This window comes from Oncorhynchus kisutch, unplaced genomic scaffold, assembly GCF_002021735.2.
Source record: "Oncorhynchus kisutch isolate 150728-3 unplaced genomic scaffold, Okis_V2 scaffold3853, whole genome shotgun sequence".
In the NCBI taxonomy this organism is placed as follows: domain Eukaryota; kingdom Metazoa; phylum Chordata; class Actinopteri; order Salmoniformes; family Salmonidae; genus Oncorhynchus; species Oncorhynchus kisutch.
In genome coordinates, this window is record NW_022265798.1 from 81728 (window position 1) to 103889 (window position 22162).

A 22162-nucleotide genomic window follows, 5' to 3' on the forward strand; every position below is an offset into this window, starting at 1 on the left:
TTGACCTCGACATTCCTCATATCCTGTCAACTCCTGTTATTCTAGACTCTCAGTGGGTTTCAACACACAGAGGTCGAACCTCTGTCACCTCCACTAATGGTCTCATATGTCCTGATAGATAGACACAACTTTAGGTCTCAGAACATCACTATAGTTCTCTATGTCCTGATAGATAGACACGACTTTAGGTCTCAGAACATCACTATAGTTCTCTATGTCCTGATAGATAGACACGACTTTAGGTCTCAGGACATCACTATAGTTCTCTGTGTCCTGATAGATAGACTCTACTTTAGGTCTCAGGACATCACTATAGTTCTCTGTGTCCTGATAGATAGACACTACTTTAGGTCTCAGGACATCACTATAGTTTTCTATGTCCTGATCTCTCTCTGTCTCTGTATCTGTCTCTGTTTCTGTCTCTGTCTCTCTCTCTCTCTCTCTCTCTCTCTCTCTCTCTCTCTCTCTCTCTCTCTCTCTCTCTCTCTCTCTCTCTCTCAGACCCAGTCTGAGGGTCAGGTGATGACAGCAGGGTAGCTCTCTCTCTATCTCTATCTCTCGGTCTCTCTCTCTCTCTCTGATCCTCTACCCACCACAGAGACCCAGTCTGAGGGTCAGGTGATGACAGCAGGGTAGCTCTCTCTATCTCTCTGTCTCTCTCTCTCTCTCTGATCCTCTACCCTCCACAGAGACCCAGTCTGAGTAGCTGTGACCTCTAGGACCGTACTGTCTGGAGATCCTTCAGGAAGGGCTCCATGTGTGTGTGTGTGTGTGTGTGTGTGTGTGTGTGTGTGTGTGTGTGTGTGTGTGTGTGTGTGTGTGTGTGTGTGTGTGTGTGTGTGTGTGTGTGTGTGTGTGTGTGTGTACCACCATTCAAACAGTTGACCTTGGTTTGATTCTCAGATTGACTTATTGACTGTTCTACGCAGAGGAATATCGGCATGTTGAATAATGCAGAGACACGACTGTTTACCTTCTCATGTCACTGTACAGAGTCCTATAGAACCAGTCCTTTAGACCAGAGCCCTATAGAACCCTATTCCCTATATATAGTACACTACTTTAGACCAGGGCCCTATAGAACCCTATTCCCTATATAGTACACTACTTTAGACCAGGGCCCTATAGAACCCTATTCCCTATATAGTGCACTACTTTAGACCAGAGCCCTATAGAACCCTATTCCCTATATAGTACACTACTTTAGACCAGAGCCCTATAGAACCCTATTCCCTATATATAGTACATTACTTTAGACCAGAGCCCTATAGAACCCTATTCCCTATATAGTGCACTACTTTAGACCAGGGCCCTATAGAACCCTATTCCCTATGTAGTGGACTACTTTAGACTAGAGCCCTATAGAACCCTATTCCCTATATAGTGCACTACTTTAGACCAGGGCCCTATAGAACCCTATTCCCTATATAGTGCACTACTTTAGACCAGGACCCTATGGAGGATAAGGTTTTAACCCTGTCAGTCACAAGACCCCAGATCAGACGTTCATTGATCAGACGTTCATTGATCAGACGTTCATTGATCAGACGTTCATTGATCAGACGTTCATTGATCGGCATGTCCAGCCTTTATATTTACTCTCACAATGAAGGGATTTAAAAAATGTAAAAACCATTTTCAGGACAACAAGGTCTAAGAAAGAGAATACAGAAGAATTTGACCAAGTTTTATTTACAAATGTCAACAACAACAAAATATGGTCATTCAAAATCAAAAACCTGTTAAAATGAATTTATTGAATTGTAAGTAAATCAATGGTTTGATCAGTGGGAAACGAAGAACCAACTAGTCAGTGTGTGGAGTAAAACATGTTACACTTTTATGTTCTTGAGATTCTCCGCTTCAGCTCTATAGGCGTTTTTTGTAAAAGAGGACCCCCCCCCCCCCCCCCCCCCCCCCCCCCCCCCCCCCCCCCAGGGGCCCCTTCTCGGGATCCTCGCTCGTCTCTCAAACGCTGCTCCTAGCTCCGCCCCCGTTAATCACACGGGATAATGGGTTGGGATCAATGGATGCAGAAGAAATGGATTTATCCAATGGTTCAACCTGTAAGTCTGTAACTCAGACACGTGGGTTAGACGTGTGTCACGTCTTCTGCCGAAGTTGGTGCCTCTCCTTGTTCGCGACATTTCGGAGGTCGACGTCATCCGGTTTTCTAGTCTCCACTGATCCACATTTCCATTTGTTTTGTCTTTATTGTCCAGACCTGGTTTCCATTACATTATCATTTAATTCTCTATTTAACCCTCTGGTCCCCCCCTCTGGTCCCCCCCTCTGGTCCCCCCCTCTGGGTCCCCCCCTCTGGTTCCCCCCCTCTGGTTCCCCCTCTCTGGTTCCCCCCCTCTGGTTCCCCCCCTCTTGTTCCCCCCCTCTGGTTCCCCCCCCTCTGGTTCCATCCCCCTGGTTCCATTCCCCTGGTTCCCCCCCTCTGGTTCCCCCTCTCTGGTTCCCCCCCTCTGGTTCCATCCCCCTGGTTCCCCCCCTCTGGTTCCCCCCTCTGGTTCCCCCCTCTCTGGTTCCCCCTCTCTGGTTCCCCCCTCTGGTTCCCCCCCTCTGGTCCCCCCCCCTCTTGTTCCCCCTCTCTGGTTCCCCCCCTCTGGTTCCCCCCTCTGGTTCCCCCTCTCTGGTTCCCCCCTCTGGTTCCCCCCCCTCTGGTTCCCCCCCTCTTGTTCCCCCTCTCTAGTTGCCCCCCCTCTGGTTCCCCCCCTCTGGTTCCATCCCCCTGGTTCCCCCCCTCTGGTTGCCCCCCTCTGGTCCCCCCCTCTGGTTCCCCTCCCTGTTTTGTGCGTGTTTGTTCTGTGTTGTTTTCCTTGCGTGGAATTTACTTTGTCGTCGTTTTGTGTAAAAGTCCGTTATGACTCATCCTCTGTGTCCTGACGTCTGACTCCGTCCCACCAGCTGCACATCTACCCTTTTACAAAACAAGTCGGTAAATCATGGCGGGCGCGACGGAGCGATTCGTTTGGGATAAAAACACTTTACCTGAAAGCTAGTCATCACACCGACATTCATTGTCATTATAGTAGACTGTGTGGAGGAAATGATTCAATGATTTAATGACCTACTATGGGGTTTCTTTTCTTACTGTTTTTACCCTGAGAATTTTATTTATTTTTATTTTACCATTTATTTAACCAGGCAAGTCAGTTAAGAACAAATTCTTATTTTCAATGACGGCCTGGGAACAGTGGGTTAACTGCCTGTTCAGGGGCAGAACGACAGATTTTGTACCTTGTCAGCTTGGGGGTTTGAACTTGCAACCTTCCGGTTACTAGTCCAACACTCTAACCACTAGGCTACCCTGCCACCTCTACACTCTAACCACTAGGCTACCTGCCACCTCTACACTCTAACCACTAGGCTACCCTGCCACCTCTACACTCTAACCACTAGGCTACCTGCCTCCTCTACACTCTAACCACTAGGCTACCTGCCTCCTCTACACTCTAACCACTAGGCTACCTGCCTCCTCTACACTCTAACCACTAGGCTACCCTGCCTCCTCTACACTCTAACCACTAGGCTACCCTACCTCCTCTACACTCTAACCACTAGGCTACCCTGCCTCCTCTACACTCTAACCACTAGGCTACCCTACCTCCTCTACACTCTAACCACTAGGCTACCTGCCTCCTCTACACTCTAACCACTAGGCTACCCTGCCGCCCCCTACACTCTAACCTCTAGGCTACCTGCCTCCTCTACACTCTAACCACTAGGCTACCTGCCTCCCCTACACTCTAACCACTAGGCTACCCTGCCGCCCCTACACTCTAACCACTAGGCTACCCTGCCTCCTCTACACTCTAACCACTAGGCTACCCTACCTCCTCTACACTCTAACCACTAGGCTACCTGCCTCCTCTACACTCTAACCACTAGGCTACCCTGCCGCCCCCTACACTCTAACCTCTAGGCTACCTGCCTCCTCTACACTCTAACCACTAGGCTACCTGCCTCCCCTACACTCTAACCACTAGGCTACCCTGCCGCCCCTACACTCTAACCACTAGGCTACCCTGCCGCCCCTACACTCTAACCTCTAGGCTACCTGCCTCCTCTACACTCTAACCACTAGGCTACCTGCCTCCCCTACACTCTAACCACTAGGCTACCCTGCCGCCCTCTACACTCTAACCACTAGGCTACCTGCCTCCTCTACACTCTAACCACTAGGCTACCCTGCCGCCCTCTACACTCTAACCACTAGGCTACCCTGCCACCTCTACACTCTAACCACTAGGCTACCTGCCTCCTCTACACTCTAACCACTAGGCTACCTGCCTCCTCTACACTCTAACCACTAGGCTACCTGCCTCCTCTACACTCTAACCACTAGGATACCTGCCTCCTCTACACTCTAACCACTAGGCTACCCTGCCGCCTCTACACTCTAACCACTAGGGTACCTGCCTCCTCTACACTCTAACCACTAGGCTACCCTGCCACCTCTACACTCTAACCACTAGGCTACCTGCCTCCTCTACACTCTAACCACTAGGGTACCTGCCTCCTCTACACTCTAACCACTAGGCTACCCTGCCGCCCCCTACACTCTAACCACTAGGCTACCCTGCCACCTCTACACTCTAACCACTAGGCTACCCTGCCGCCCTCTACACTCTAACCACTAGGCTACCCTGCCACCTCTACACTCTAACCACTAGGCTACCCTGCCACCTCTACACTCTAACCACTAGGCTACCTGCCTCCTCTACACTCTAACCACTAGGGTACCTGCCTCCTCTACACTCTAACCACTAGGCTACCCTGCCGCCCCTACACTCTAACCACTAGGCTACCTGCCACCTCTACACTCTAACCTCTAGGCTACCTGCCTCCTCTACACTCTAACCACTAGGCTACCTGCCTCCTCTACACTCTAACCACTAGGCTACCTGCCACCTCTACACTCTAACCACTAGGCTACCCTGCCACCTCTACACTCTAACCACTAGGCTACCTGCCACCTCTACACTCTAACCACTAGGCTACCCTGCCGCCCCTACACTCTAACCACTAGGCTACCTGCCACCTCTACACTCTAACCACTAGGCTACCCTGCCACCTCTACACTCTAACCACTAGGCTACCTGCCACCTCTACACTCTAACCACTAGGCTACCCTGCCGCCCCTACACTCTAACCACTAGGCTACCTGCCACCTCTACACTCTAACCACTAGGCTACCCTGCCTCCTCTACACTCTAACCACTAGGCTACCTGCCTCCTCTACACTCTAACCACTAGGCTACCTGCCTCCTCTACACTCTAACCACTAGGCTACCCTGACACCTCTACACTCTAACCACTAGGCTACCTGCCACCTCTACACTCTAACCACTAGGCTACCCTGCCACCTCTACACTCTAACCACTAGGCTACCTGCCTCCTCTACACTCTAACCACTAGGCTACCTGCCTCCTCTACACTCTAACCACTAGGCTACCTGCCTCCCCTACACTCTAACCACTAGGCTACCCTGCCGCCCCTACACTCTAACCACTAGGCTATCCTGCCGCCCCTACACTCTAACCTCTAGGCTACCTGCCTCCTCTACACTCTAACCACTAGGCTACCTGCCTCCCCTACACTCTAACCACTAGGCTACCCCTGCTGCCTCCTCTACACTCTAACCACTAGGCTACCCTGCCACCTCTACACTCTAACCACTAGGCTACCTGCCTCCTCTACACTCTAACCACTAGGGTACCTGCCTCCTCTACACTCTAACCACTAGGCTACCCTGCCGCCCCCTACACTCTAACCACTAGGCTACCCTGCCACCTCTACACTCTAACCACTAGGCTACCCTGCCGCCCTCTACACTCTAACCACTAGGCTACCCTGCCACCTCTACACTCTAACCACTAGGCTACCCTGCCACCTCTACACTCTAACCACTAGGCTACCTGCCTCCTCTACACTCTAACCACTAGGGTACCTGCCTCCTCTACACTCTAACCACTAGGCTACCCTGCCGCCCCTACACTCTAACCACTAGGCTACCTGCCACCTCTACACTCTAACCTCTAGGCTACCTGCCTCCTCTACACTCTAACCACTAGGCTACCTGCCTCCTCTACACTCTAACCACTAGGCTACCTGCCACCTCTACACTCTAACCACTAGGCTACCCTGCCACCTCTACACTCTAACCACTAGGCTACCTGCCACCTCTACACTCTAACCACTAGGCTACCCTGCCGCCCCTACACTCTAACCACTAGGCTACCTGCCACCTCTACACTCTAACCACTAGGCTACCCTGCCACCTCTACACTCTAACCACTAGGCTACCTGCCACCTCTACACTCTAACCACTAGGCTACCCTGCCGCCCCTACACTCTAACCACTAGGCTACCTGCCACCTCTACACTCTAACCACTAGGCTACCCTGCCTCCTCTACACTCTAACCACTAGGCTACCTGCCTCCTCTACACTCTAACCACTAGGCTACCTGCCTCCTCTACACTCTAACCACTAGGCTACCCTGACACCTCTACACTCTAACCACTAGGCTACCTGCCACCTCTACACTCTAACCACTAGGCTACCCTGCCACCTCTACACTCTAACCACTAGGCTACCTCCCTCCTCTACACTCTAACCACTAGGCTACCTGCCTCCTCTACACTCTAACCACTATGCTACCTGCCTCCTCTACACTCTAACCACTAGGTTACCTGCCACCTCTACACTCTAACCACTAGGCTACCTGCCTCCTCTACACTCTAACCACTAGGCTACCTGCCTCCTCTACACTCTAACCACTAGGCTACCCTACCTCCTCTACACTCTAACCACTAGGCTACCCTGCCACCTCTACACTCTAACCACTAGGCTACCTGCCTCCTCTACACTCTAACCACTAGGCTACCTGCCTCCTCTACACTCTAACCACTAGGCTACCTGCCACCTCTACACTCTAACCACTAGGCTACCCTGCCGCCTCTACACTCTAACCACTAGGCTACCCTGCCACCTCTACACTCTAACCACTAGGGTACCTGCCTCCTCTACACTCTAACCACTAGGCTACCCTGCCACCTCTACACTCTAACCACTAGGCTACCCTGCCACCTCTACACTCTAACCACTAGGCTATCCTGCCGCCCCTACACTCTAACCACTAGGCTACCCTGCCACCTCTACACTCTAACCACTAGGCTACCCTGCCACCTCTACACTCTAACCACTAGGCTACCCTGCCTCCTCTACACTCTAACCACTAGGCTACCTGCCACCTCTACACTCTAACCACTAGGGTACCTGCCTCCTCTACACTCTAACCACTAGGCTACCTGCCTCCTCTACACTCTAACCACTAGGCTACCTGCCTCCTCTACACTCTAACCACTAGGCTACCCTGCCACCTCTACACTCTAACCACTAGGCTACCCTGCCGCCTCTACACTCTAACCACTAGGCTACCCTGCCACCTCTACACTCTAACCACTAGGGTACCTGCCGCCTCTACACTCTAACCACTAGGCTACCCTGCCACCTCTACACTCTAACCACTAGGGTACCTGCCTCCTCTACACTCTAACCACTAGACTACCTGCCTCCTCTACACTCTAACCACTAGGCTACCCTGCCACCTCTACACTCTAACCACTAGGCTACCTGCCTCCTCTACACTCTAACCACTAGACTACCTGCCTCCTCTACACTCTAACCACTAGGCTACCCTGCCGCCCCTACACTCTAACCACTAGGCTACCTGCCTCCTCTACACTCTAACCACTAGACTACCTGCCTCCTCTACACTCTAACCACTAGGCTACCCTGCCTCCCCTACACTCTAACCACTAGGCTACCTGCCACCTCTACACTCTAACCACTAGGCTACCCTGCCTCCTCTACACTCTAACCACTAGGCTACCCTGCCGCCCCTACACTCTAACCACTAGGGTACCTGCCTCCTCTACACTCTAACCACTAGGCTACCTGCCACCTCTACACTCTAACCACTAGGCTACCCTGCCGCCCCTACACTCTAACCACTAGGCTACCCTGCTGCCTCTACACTCTAACCACTAGGGTACCTGCCTCCTCTACACTCTAACCACTAGGCTACCTGCCACCTCTACACTCTAACCACTAGGCTACCCTGCCGCCCCTACACTCTAACCACTAGGCTACCCTGCTGCCTCTACACTCTAACCACTAGGCTACCCTGCCACCCCTCCACTCTAACCACTAGGCTACCCTGCCACCTCTACACTCTAACCACTAGGCTACCCTGCCGCCCCTCCACTCTAACCACTAGGCTACCTGCCTCCTCTACACTCTAACCACTAGACTACCTGCCTCCTCTACACTCTAACCACTAGGCTACCCTGCCTCCCCTACACTCTAACCACTAGGCTACCTGCCACCTCTACACTCTAACCACTAGGCTACCCTGCCGCCCCTACACTCTAACCACTAGGCTACCCTGCTGCCTCTACACTCTAACCACTAGGCTACCCTGCCGCCCCTACACTCTAACCACTAGGCTACCTGCCGCCTCTACACTCTAACCACTAGGCTACCCTGCCACCTCTACACTCTAACCACTAGGCTACCCTGCCTCCTCTACACTCTAACCACTAGGCTACCCTGCCACCTCTACACTCTAACCACTAGGCTACCCTGCCTCCTCTACACTCTAACCACTAGGCTACCCTGCCTCCTCTACACTCTAACCACTAGGCTACCCTGCCGCCTCTACACTCTAACCACTAGGCTACCCTGCCTCCTCTACACTCTAACCACTAGGCTACCCTGCCTCCCCTACACTCTAACCACTAGGCTACCTGCCACCTCTACACTCTAACCACTAGGCTACCCTGCCTCCTCTACACTCTAACCACTAGGCTACCCTGCCGCCCCTACACTCTAACCACTAGGGTACCTGCCTCCTCTACACTCTAACCACTAGGCTACCTGCCACCTCTACACTCTAACCACTAGGCTACCCTGCCGCCCCTACACTCTAACCACTAGGCTACCCTGCTGCCTCTACACTCTAACCACTAGGCTACCCTGCCGCCCCTCCACTCTAACCACTAGGCTACCCTGCCACCTCCACACTCTAACCACTAGGCTACCCTGCCACCCCTACACTCTAACCACTAGGCTACCCTGCCTCCTCTACACTCTAACCACTAGGCTACCTGCCACCCCTCCACTCTAACCACTAGGCTACCTGCCACCTCTACACTCTAACCACTAGGCTACCCTGCCACCTCTACACTCTAACCACTAGGCTACCTACCTCCTCTACACTCTAACCACTAGGCTACCCTGCCCCCTCTACACTCTAACCACTAGGCTACCTGCCTCCTCTACACTCTAACCACTAGGCTACCCTGCCCCCTCTACACTCTAACCACTAGGCTACCTACCTCCTCTACACTCTAACCACTAGGCTACCTGCCACCTCTACACTCTAACCACTAGGCTACCTACCTCCTCTACACTCTAACCACTAGGCTACCCTGCCTCCTCTACACTCTAACCACTAGGCTACCTGCCTCCTCTACACTCTAACCACTAGGCTACCTACCTCCTCTACACTCTAACCACTAGGCTACCTGCCGCCTCTACACTCTAACCACTAGGCTACCTGCCTCCTCTACACTCTAACCACTAGGCTACCTGCCTCCTCTACACTCTGACCACTAGGCTACCTGCCTCCTCTACACTCTAACCACTAGGCTACCTGCCTCCTCTACACTCTAACCACTAGGCTACCTGCCGCCTCTACACTCTAACCACTAGGCTACCCTGCCACCTCTACACTCTAACCACTAGGCTACCTGCCTCCTCTACACTCTAACCACTAGGCTACCTGCCTCCTCTACACTCTAACCACTAGGCTACCCTACCTCCTCTACACTCTAACCACTAGGCTACCCTGCCACCTCTACACTCTAACCACTAGGCTACCCTGCCCCCTCTACACTCTAACCACTAGGCTACCCTGCCACCTCTACACTCTAACCACTAGGCTACCTGCCTCCTCTACACTCTAACCACTAGGCTACCTGCCTCCTCTACACTCTAACCACTAGGCTACCTGCCTCCTCTACACTCTAACCACTAGGCTACCTGCCGCCCTCTACACTCTAACCACTAGGGTACCTGCCACCTCTACACTCTAACCACTAGGATACCTGCCACCTCTACACTCTAACCACTAGGATACTTGCCTCCTCTACACTCTAACCACTAGGCTACCTGCCGCCCTCTACACTCTAACCACTAGGCTACCTGCCTCCTCTACACTCTAACCACTAGGCTACCTGCCGCCCTCTACACTCTAACCACTAGGGTACCCTGCCACCTCTACACTCTAACCACTAGGGTACCTGCCACGTCTACACTCTAACCACTAGGGTACCTGCCACGTCTACACTCTAACCACTAGGCTACCTGCCACCTCTACACTCTAACCACTAGGCTACCTGCCTCCTCTACACTCTAACCACTAGGCTACCTGCCTCCTCTACACTCTAACCACTAGGCTACCTGCCACCTCTACACTCTAACCACTAGGGTACCTACCTCCTCTACACTCTAACCACTAGGGTACCTGCCACCTCTACACTCTAACCACTAGGGTACCTACCTCCTCTACACTCTAACCACTAGGCTACCTGCCGCCCTCTACACTCTAACCACTAGACTACCCTGCCACCTCTACACTCTAACCACTAGGGTACCTACCTCCTCTACACTCTAACCACTAGACTACCCTGCCTCCTCTACACTCTAACCACTAGGGTACCTACCTCCTCTACACTCTAACCACTAGGCTACCTGCCGCCCTCTACACTCTAACCACTAGACTACCCTGCCACCTCTACACTCTAACCACTAGGGTACCTACCTCCTCTACACTCTAACCACTAGACTACCCTGCCACCTCTACACTCTAACCACTAGGGTACCTGCCTCCTCTACACTCTAACCACTAGGCTACCCTGCCTCCTCTACACTCTAACCACTAGACTACCCTGCCACCTCTACACTCTAACCACTAGGGTACCTGCCTCCTCTACACTCTAACCACTAGACTACCTGCCTCCTCTACACTCTAACCAATAGGCTACCTGCCTCCTCTACACTCTAACCACTAGGCTACCTGCCTCCTCTACACTCTAACCACTAGGGTACCTACCTCCTCTACACTCTAACCACTAGGCTACCTGCCTCCTCTACACTCTAACCACTAGGCTACCCTACCCCCTCTACACTCTAACCACTAGGGTACCTACCTCCTCTACACTCTAACCACTAGGCTACCTGCCTCCTCTACACTCTAACCACTAGGCTACCTGCCACCTCTACACTCTAACCACTAGGTTACCTGCCACCTCTACACTCTAACCACTAGGGTACCTGCCTCCTCTACACTCTAACCACTAGGCTACCTGCCTCCTCTACACTCTAACCACTAGGCTACCTGGCCCCTCTACACTCTAACCACTAGGATACCCTGCCTCCTCTACACTCTAACCACTAGGCTACCTACCGCCTCTACACTCTAACCACTAGGCTACCTACCGCCTCTACACTCTAACCACTAGGCTACCCTGCCTCCTCTACACTCTAACCACTAGGCTACCCTGCCTCCTCTACACTCTAACCACTAGGCTACCTGCCTCCCCTACACTCTAACCACTAGGCTACCTGCCTCCTCTACACTCTAACCACTAGGCTACCCTGCCTCCTCTACACTCTAACCACTAGGCTACCCTGCCTCCTCTACACTCTAACCACTAGGCTACCTGCCTCCTCTACACTCTAACCACTAGGCTACCTACCGCCTCAACACTCTAACCACTAGGCTACCTGCCTCCTCTACACTCTAACCACTAGGCTACCTACCGCCTCTACACTCTAACCACTAGGCTACCCTGCCTCCTCTACACTCTAACCACTAGGCTCCCTGCCACCTCTACACTCTAACCACTAGGCTACCTGCCTCCTCTACACTCTAACCACTAGGCTACCTGCCTCCTCTACACTCTAACCACTAGGCTACCTGCCTCCTCTACACTCTAACCACTAGGCTACCTGCCTCCTCTACACTCTAACCACTAGGCTACCTGGCCCCTCTACACTCTAACCACTAGGCTACCTGCCTCCTCTACACTCTAACCACTAGGCTACCTGCCTCCTCTGCACTCTAACCACTAGGCTACCTGCCTCCTCTACACTCTAACCACTAGGCTACCCTGACACCTCTACACTCTAACCACTAGGCTACCTGCCTCCTCTACACTCTAACCACTAGGCTACCTACCTCCTCTACACTCTAACCACTAGGCTACCCTGCCTCCTCTACACTCTAACCACTAGGCTACCTGCCACCTCTACACTCTAACCACTAGGCTACCCTGCCACCTCTACACTCTAACCACTAGGCTACCTACCTCCTCTACACTCTAACCACTAGGCTACCTGCCACCTCTACACTCTAACCACTAGGCTACCCTGCCTCCTCTACACTCTAACCACTAGGCTACCTGCCACCTCTACACTCTAACCACTAGGCTACCTGCCTCCTCTACACTCTAACCACTAGGCTACCTGCCTCCTCTACACTCTAACCACTAGGCTACCTGCCTCCTCTACACTCTAACCACTAGGCTACCTGCCACCTCTACACTCTAACCACTAGGGTACCTGCCTCCTCTACACTCTAACCACTAGGCTACCTGCCTCCTCTACACTCTAACCACTAGGCTACCTGCCTCCTCTACACTCTAACCACTAGACTACCTGCCTCCTCTACACTCTAACCACTAGGCTACCTGCCTCCTCTACACTCTAACCACTAGGCTACCTGCCTCCTCTACACTCTAACCACTAGGCTACCTGCCTCCTCTACACTCTAACCACTAGGCTACCTGCCTCCTCTACACTCTAACCACTAGGCTACCTGCCTCCTCTACACTCTAACCACTAGGCTACCTGCCACCTCTACACTCTAACCACTAGGCTACCTGCCTCCTCTACACTCTAACCACTAGGCTACCTGCCTCCTCTACACTCTAACCACTAGGCTACCTGCCTCCTCTACACTCTAACCACTAGGCTACCTGCCACCTCTACACTCTAACCACTAGGGTACCTGCCTCCTCTACACTCTAACCACTAGGCTACCTGCCTCCTCTACACTCTAACCACTAGGCTACCTGCCTCCTCTACACTCTAACCACTAGACTACCTGCCTCCTCTACACTCTAACCACTAGGCTACCTGCCTCCTCTACACTCTAACCACTAGGCTACCTGCCTCCTCTACACTCTAACCACTAGGCTACCTGCCACCTCTACACTCTAACCACTAGGCTACCTACCTCCTCTACACTCTAACCACTAGACTACCTGCCTCCTCTACACTCTAACCACTAGGCTACCTGCCTCCTCTACACTCTAACCACTAGGCTACCTACCTCCTCTACACTCCAACCACTAGGCTACCTGCCACGTCTACACTCTAACCACTAGGCTACCTGCCTCCTCTACACTCTAACCACTAGGCTACCTGCCTCCTCTACACTCTAACCACTAGGCTACCTGCCTCCTCTACACTCTAACCACTAGGCTACCTGCCTCCTCTACACTCTAACCACTAGGCTACCCTGCCACCTCTACACTCTAACCACTAGGCTACCTGCCTCCTCTACACTCTAACCACTAGGCTACCTGCCTCCTCTACACTCTAACCACTAGGCTACCTGCCTCCTCTACACTCTAACCACTAGGCTACCTGCCTCCTCTACACTCTAACCACTAGGGTACCTGCCTCCTCTACACTCTAACCACTAGGCTACCTGCCTCCTCTCTGGTTGGGCTGTTATATGTTTGTTTGTTTTGCTGGTACAGGATATGTGACTTAGTCTGATGTCTGGTCGACAGATAAGAGCCGTTTGATTACGACCTCAGTATGTGACATCCCTGTTTTAACAATCTACAGGAACTTAGATGTGTGGAAACGTGTAGGAGGGTTTCTGGACAACGGTGCCAACGTCAGCTATCTTAATCTGAACGGACAAGCTTTTACACACGCCCCCTGTTTCCACCCATCTGCCGAACTGTACTTTTTCTATAAGAGGAGAGAGACAACTCTGTTCGTTGGGCTTTCCTAACGATGCACTGTTGACTGGTTGTTATCAAAAAATCTTATAATGAAGTTGTTTTTGAAGAATGCAGTCCTCTCTCCTTTTGGTGACAATTACCATGACAACTATTAATTGTTAAATGTCTAAGCTGAAGTATGGAATTGTTTAAAGACGGTCATACCATGGACCATTGAGCTATTGGATTTGGGATTTTATAACCCCTTTATATAATAATAAAATATATATTAAACAATTATTTGATAAAATATTGAATTTGGCTTTTACTACTATAGCCCAGAGAAACTGATTGAATTACATTTTCATAAATGGTAAAATAGACAGTCCAATAAATCATACAAAATGAGGTTTTAAAGTGTCTTATCCTTTAAATCTAGAACATTACTGTATAAGAAACGAGGTTTTAAAGTGTCTTATCCTTAAAATCTAGAACATTACTGTATAAGAAACAAGGTTTTAAAGTGTCTTATCCTTAAAATCTAGAACATTACTGTATAAGAAACAAGGTTTAAAAGTGTCTTATCCTTAAAATCTAGAACATTACTGTATAAGAAACAAGGTTTAAAAGTGTCTTATCCTTTAAATCTAGAACATTACTGTATAAGAAACAAGGTTTAATAGTGTCTTATCCTTTAAATCTAGAACATTACTGTATAAGAAACAAGGTTTAATAGTGTCTTATCCTTTAAATCTAGAACATTACTGCATAAGAAACAAGGTTTAAAAGTGTCTTATCCTTTAAATCTAGAACATTACTGTATAAGAAACAAGGTTTAATAGTGTGTTATCCTTTAAATCTAGAACATTACTGTATAAGAAACAAGGTTTTAAAGTGTCTTATCCTTTAAATCTAGAACAGTACTGTATAAGAAACAAGGTTTTAAAGTGTCTTATCCTTAAAATCTAGAACATTACTGTATAAGAAACAAGGTTTTAAAGTGTCTTATCCTTTAAATCTAGAACATTACTGTATAAGAAACAAGGTTTAATAGTGTCTTATCCTTTAAATCTAGAACATTACTGCATAAGAAACAAGGTTTAATAGTGTCTTATCCTTTAAATCTAGAACATTACTGCATAAGAAACAAGGTTTAAAAGTGTCTTATCCTTTAAATCTAGAACATTACTGTATAAGAAACAAGGTTTAATAGTGTCTTATCCTTTAAATCTAGAACATTACTGTATAAGAAACAAGGTTTTAAAGTGTCTTATCCTTTAAATCTAGAACATTACTGTATAAGAAACAAGGTTTTAAAGTGTCTTATCCTTAAAATCTAGAACATTACTGTATAAGAAACAAGGTTTAAAAGTGTCTTATCCTTTAAATCTAGAACATTACTGTATAAGAAACAAGGTTTTAAAGGGTCTTATCCTTAAAATCTAGAACATTACTGTATAAGAAACAAGGTTTTAAAGGGTATTATCCTTAAAATCTAGAACATTACTGTTTAAGAAACAAGGTTTTAAAGGGTCTTATCCTTAAAATCTAGAACATTACTGTATAAGAAACAAGGTTTTAAAGTGTCTTATCCTTTAAATCTAGAACATTACTGTATAAGAAACAGGGTTTTAAAGTGTCTTATCCTTTAAATCTAGAACATTACTGTATAAGAAACGAGGTTTAAAAGTGTCTTATCCTTTAAATCTAGAACATTACTGTATAAGAAACAAGGTTTTAAAGTGTCTTATCCTTAAAATCTAGAACATTACTGTATAAGAAACAAGGTTTTAAAGTGTCTTATCCTTTAAATCTAGAACATTACTGTATAAGAAACAAGGTTTAAAAGGGTCTTATCCTTAAAATCTAGAACATTACTGTATAAGAAACAAGGTTTTAAAGTGTCTTATCCTTTAAATCTAGAACATTACTGTATAAGAAACAAGGTTTAATAGTGTCTTATCCTTTAAATCTAGAACATTACTGCATAAGAAACAAGGTTTAATAGTGTCTTATCCTTTAAATCTAGAACATTACTGTTTAAGAAACAAGGTTTTAAAGGTCTGTCCTTTAAATCTACTAGATATATAGAAAACAGAGATTTGTTCACATATTTAACACCTTTTTGTGTCGTCACAAAACTACCTTCATACGACCTTCATTTGTTGTTTTAAAAGTGGTACCGGCTACCTTCAGACGAGTCCTGTGACACTTGTGGGAGATATAGAGAAAAACGGAGAACACCATCATGTTTGTGAGAATCTCCCCTTTCCACAGTGGGGTCACATAACATTGTTGTTCTAATATTTTGGACGCAACAAACAGAAATTGGCACATCGACGGTACCGATTTCAGACGAGTCCTGTGACTCTTGTGGGGGTCGTAGAGCAAAACGGAGATGACCATCGCGTTGGTGAGAGTCTCCCCTTTCCATAGAGAGGTCATAGTTTCCCCCTTTCCATAACAGTGTTGTAGGTCAAACCGTTTGGACATTACAGACGTTTTTGTGAGAAGACCAATTTTCATTGATCGGCATGTCTCACAAAAAAAACACTGTAGCTCTTTCACCTTTGACCTCGGATGTGGTGGATTGAGACTCATTCCAATGCAATACAACAGAAATCTCTAGCTTAAAGGGACATCGGTGCGTCAATCGACTCTAAGGAGGTTTAACATAAAATAATGTGTTTACCAGTCAGTCATTTGTCATGATATATTTCAGTTGAACTACCACTGCTTTTACGTCCAACACAAGACTGGACTTCCCTTGGTATTCCCTCTAGGACTTCCCTTGGTATTCCCTCTAGGACTTCCCTTGGTATTCCCTCTAGGACTTCCCTTGGTATTCCCTCTAGGACTTCCCTTGGTATTCCCTATAGGACTTCCCTTGGTATTCCCTCTAGGACTTCCCTTGGTATTCCCTCTAGGACTTCCCTTGGTATTCCCTCTAGGACTTCAACTTGGTATTCCCTCTAGGACTTCCCTTGGTATTCCCTCTAGGACTTCCCTTGGTATTCCCTCTAGGACTTCCCTTGGTATTCCCTCTAGGACTTCCCTTGGTATTCCCTCTAGGACTTCCCTTGGTATTCCCTCTAGGACTTCCCTTGGTATTCCCTCTAGGACTTACCTTGGTATTCCCTCTAGGACTTCCCTTGGTAATCCCTCTAGGACTTCCCTTGGTATTCCCTCTAGGACTTCCCTTGGTATTCCCTCTAGGACTTCCCTTGGTATCCCCTCTAGGACTTCCCTTGGTATTCCCTCTAGGACTTCCCTTGGTATTCCCTCTAGGACTTCCCTTGGTATTCCCTCTAGGACTTCCCTTGGTATCCACTCTAGGACTTCCCTTGGTATCCCCTCTAGGACTTCCCTTGGTATCTCCTCTAGGACAGGACTGAATCAGTGTCAGGTGTCTTCCCTTGGTATCCCCTCCAGGACTGAATCTGTATCAGGTGTCTTACCTTGGTATTCCCTCTAGGACTGAATCTGTGTCAGGTGTCTTCCCTTGGTATCCCCTCTAGGACTGAATCTGTGTCAGGTGTCTTCCCTTGGTATCCCCTCCAGGACAGGACTGAATCTGTGTCAGGTGTCATGTGTCTTCCCTTGGTATCCCCTTCAGGACAGGACTGAATCTGTGTCAGGTGTCATCCCTTGGTATCCCCTCTAGGACTGAATCTGTGTCAGGTGTCAGGTGTCTTACCTTGGTATCCCCTCTGGACAGGACTGAATCTGTGTCAGGTGTCAGGTGTCTTCCCTTGGTATCCCCTCCAGGACAGGACTGAATCTGTGTCAGGTGTCTTACCTTGGTATCCCCTCTAGGACAGGACTGAATCTGTGTCAGGTGTCTTACCTTGGTATCCCCTCCAGGGCAGGACTGAATCTGTGTCAGGTGTCTTCCCTTGGTATCCCCTCTAGGACAGGACTGAATCTGTGTCAGGTGTCAGGTGTCCTTACCTTGGTATCCCCTCCAGGGCAGGACTGAATCTGTGTCAGGTGTCTTCCCTTGGTATTCCCTCTAGGACTTCCCTTGGTATTCCCTCTAGGACTTCCCTTGGTATTCCCTCTAGGACTTCCCTTGGTATTCCCTCTAGGACTTCCCTTGGTATTCCCTCTAGGACTTCCCTTGGTATTCCCTCTAGGACTTCCCTTGGTATTCCCTCTAGGACTTCCCTTGGTATTCCCTCTAGGACTTCAACTTGGTATTCCCTCTAGGACTTCCCTTGGTATTCCCTCTAGGACTTCCCTTGGTATTCCCTCTAGGACTTCCCTTGGTATTCCCTCTAGGACTTCCCTTGGTATTCCCTCTAGGACTTCCCTTGGTATTCCCTCTAGGACTTCCCTTGGTATTCCCTCTAGGACTTACCTTGGTATTCCCTCTAGGACTTCCCTTGGTAATCCCTCTAGGACTTCCCTTGGTATTCCCTCTAGGACTTCCCTTGGTATTCCCTCTAGGACTTCCCTTGGTATCCCCTCTAGGACTTCCCTTGGTATTCCCTCTAGGACTTCCCTTGGTATTCCCTCTAGGACTTCCCTTGGTATTCCCTCTAGGACTTCCCTTGGTATCCACTCTAGGACTTCCCTTGGTATCCCCTCTAGGACTTCCCTTGGTATCTCCTCTAGGACAGGACTGAATCTGTCAGGTGACTTCCCTTGGTATCCCCTCTAGGACAGGACTGAATCAGTGTCAGGTGTCTTCCCTTGGTATCCCCTCCAGGACTGAATCTGTATCAGGTGTCTTACCTTGGTATTCCCTCTAGGACTGAATCTGTGTCAGGTGTCTTCCCTTGGTATCCCCTCTAGGACTGAATCTGTGTCAGGTGTCTTCCCTTGGTATCCCCTCCAGGACAGGACTGAATCTGTGTCAGGTGTCATGTGTCTTCCCTTGGTATCCCCTTCAGGACAGGACTGAATCTGTGTCAGGTGTCATCCCTTGGTATCCCCTCTAGGACTGAATCTGTGTCAGGTGTCAGGTGTCTTACCTTGGTATCCCCTCTGGACAGGACTGAATCTGTGTCAGGTGTCAGGTGTCTTCCCTTGGTATCCCCTCCAGGACAGGACTGAATCTGTGTCAGGTGTCTTACCTTGGTATCCCCTCTAGGACAGGACTGAATCTGTGTCAGGTGTCTTACCTTGGTATCCCCTCCAGGGCAGGACTGAATCTGTGTCAGGTGTCTTCCCTTGGTATCCCCTCTAGGACAGGACTGAATCTGTGTCAGGTGTCAGGTGTCTTACCTTGGTATCCCCTCCAGGGCAGGACTGAATCTGTGTCAGGTGTCTTCCCTTGGTATTCCCTCTAGGACTTCCCTTGGTATTCCCTCTAGGACTTCCCTTGGTATTCCCTCTAGGACTTCCCTTGGTATTCCCTCTAGGACTTCAACTTGGTATTCCCTCTAGGACTTCCCTTGGTATTCCCTCTAGGACTTCCCTTGGTATTCCCTCTAGGACTTCCCTTGGTATTCCCTCTAGGACTTACCTTGGTATTCCCTCTAGGACTTCCCTTGGTAATCCCTCTAGGACTTCCCTTGGTATTCCCTCTAGGACTTCCCTTGGTATTCCCTCTAGGACTTCCCTTGGTATCCCCTCTAGGACTTCCCTTGGTATTCCCTCTAGGACTTCCCTTGGTATTCCCTCTAGGACTTCCCTTGGTATTCCCTCTAGGACTTCCCTTGGTATCCACTCTAGGACTTCCCTTGGTATCCCCTCTAGGACTTCCCTTGGTATCTCCTCTAGGACAGGACTGAATCTGTCAGGTGACTTCCCTTGGTATCCCCTCTAGGACAGGACTGAATCAGTGTCAGGTGTCTTCCCTTGGTATCCCCTCCAGGACTGAATCTGTATCAGGTGTCTTACCTTGGTATTCCCTCTAGGACTGAATCTGGGTCAGGTGTCTTCCCTTGGTATCCCCTCCAGGACAGGACTGAATCTGTGTCAGGTGTCAGGTGTCTTCCCTTGGTATCCCCTTCAGGACAGGACTGAATCTGTGTCAGGTGTCAGGTGTCATCCCTTGGTATCCCCTCTAGGACTGAATCTGTGTCAGGTGTCAGGTGTCTTACCTTGGTATCCCCTCTGGACAGGACTGAATCTGTGTCAGGTGTCAGGTGTCTTCCCTTGGTATCCCCTCCAGGACAGGACTGAATCTGTGTCAGGTGTCTTACCTTGGTATCCCCTCTAGGACAGGACTGAATCTGTGTCAGGTGTCTTACCTTGGTATCCCCTCCAGGGCAGGACTGAATCTGTGTCAGGTGTCTTCCCTTGGTATCCCCTCTAGGACAGGACTGAATCTGTGTCAGGTGTCAGGTGTCTTACCTTGGTATCCCCTCCAGGGCAGGACTGAATCTGTGTCAGGTGTCTTCCCTTGGTATCCCCTCTAGGACAGGACTGAATCTGTGTCAGGTGTCAGGTGTCTTACCTTGGTATCCCCTCTAGGACTGAATCTGTGTCAGGTGACGTCCCTTGGTATCCCCTCTAGGACAGGACTGAATCTGTGTCAGGTGTCTTCCCTTGGTATCCCCTCCAGGACTGAATCTGTGTCAGGTGTCTTACCTTGGTATCCCCTCTAGGACAGGACTGAATCTTTGTCAGGTGTCAGGTGTCTTACCTTGGTATCCCCTCTAGGACTGAATCTGTGTCAGGTGACATCCCTTGGTATCCCCTCTAGGACAGGACTGAATCTGTGTCAGGTGTCTTACCTTGGTATCCCCTCCAGGACAGGACTGAATCTGTATAAGGTGTCTTACCTTGGTATCCCCTCTAGGACAGGACTGAATCTGTGTCAGGTGTCAGGTGTCTTCCCTTGGTATCCCCCCTAGGACAGGACTGAATCTGTGTCAGGTGACTTCCCTTGGTATCCCCTCTAGGACTGAATCAGTGTCAGGTGTCTTACCTTGGTATCCCCTCTAGGACAGGACTGAATCTGTGTCAGGTGTCTTCCCTTGGTATCCCCTCTAGGACAGGACTGAATCTGTGTCAGGTGTCTTACCTTGGTATCCCCTCCAGGACAGGACTGAATCTGTATAAGGTTTCTTACCTTGGTATCCCCCCTAGGACAGGACTGAATCTGTGTCAGGTGACTTCCCTTGGTATCCCCTCCAGGACAGGACTGAATCTGTGTCAGGTGTCAGGTGTCTTCCCTTGGTATCCCCTCTAGGACAGGACTGAATCTGTGTCAGGTGTCTTACCTTGGTATCCCCTCTAGGACAGGACTGAATCTGTGTCAGGTGTCTTACCTTGGTAATCCCCTCTAGGACAGGACTGAATCTGTGTCAGGTGTCAGGTGTCTTCCCTTGGTATCCCCTCTAGGACAGGACTGAATCTGTGTCAGGTGTCAGGTGTCTTACCTTGGTATCCCCTCCAGGACTGAATCTGTGTCAGGTGTCTTCCCTTGGTATCCCCTCTAGGACAGGACTGAACCTGTGTCAGGTGTCTTACCTTGGTATCCCCTCTAGGACAGGACTGAATCTGTGTCAGGTGTCTTACCTTGGTATCCCCTCCAGGACAGGACTGAATCTGTGTCAGGTGTCAGGTGTCTTCCCTTGGTATCCCCTCTAGGACAGGACTGAATCTGTGTCAGGTGTCAGGTGTCTTGCCTTGGTATTCCCTCTAGGACAGGACTGAATCTGTGTCAGGTGTCTTCCCTTGGTATCCCCTCCAGGACAGGACTGAATCTGTGTCAGGTGTCATGTGTCTTCCCTTGGTATCCCCTTCAGGACAGGACTGAATCTGTGTCAGGTGTCATCCCTTGGTATCCCCTCTAGGACTGAATCTGTGTCAGGTGTCAGGTGTCTTACCTTGGTATCCCCTCTGGACAGGACTGAATCTGTGTCAGGTGTCAGGTGTCTTCCCTTGGTATCCCCTCCAGGACAGGACTGAATCTGTGTCAGGTGTCTTACCTTGGTATCCCCTCTAGGACAGGACTGAATCTGTGTCAGGTGTCTTACCTTGGTATCCCCTCCAGGGCAGGACTGAATCTGTGTCAGGTGTCTTCCCTTGGTATCCCCTCTAGGACAGGACTGAATCTGTGTCAGGTGTCAGGTGTCTTACCTTGGTATCCCCTCCAGGGCAGGA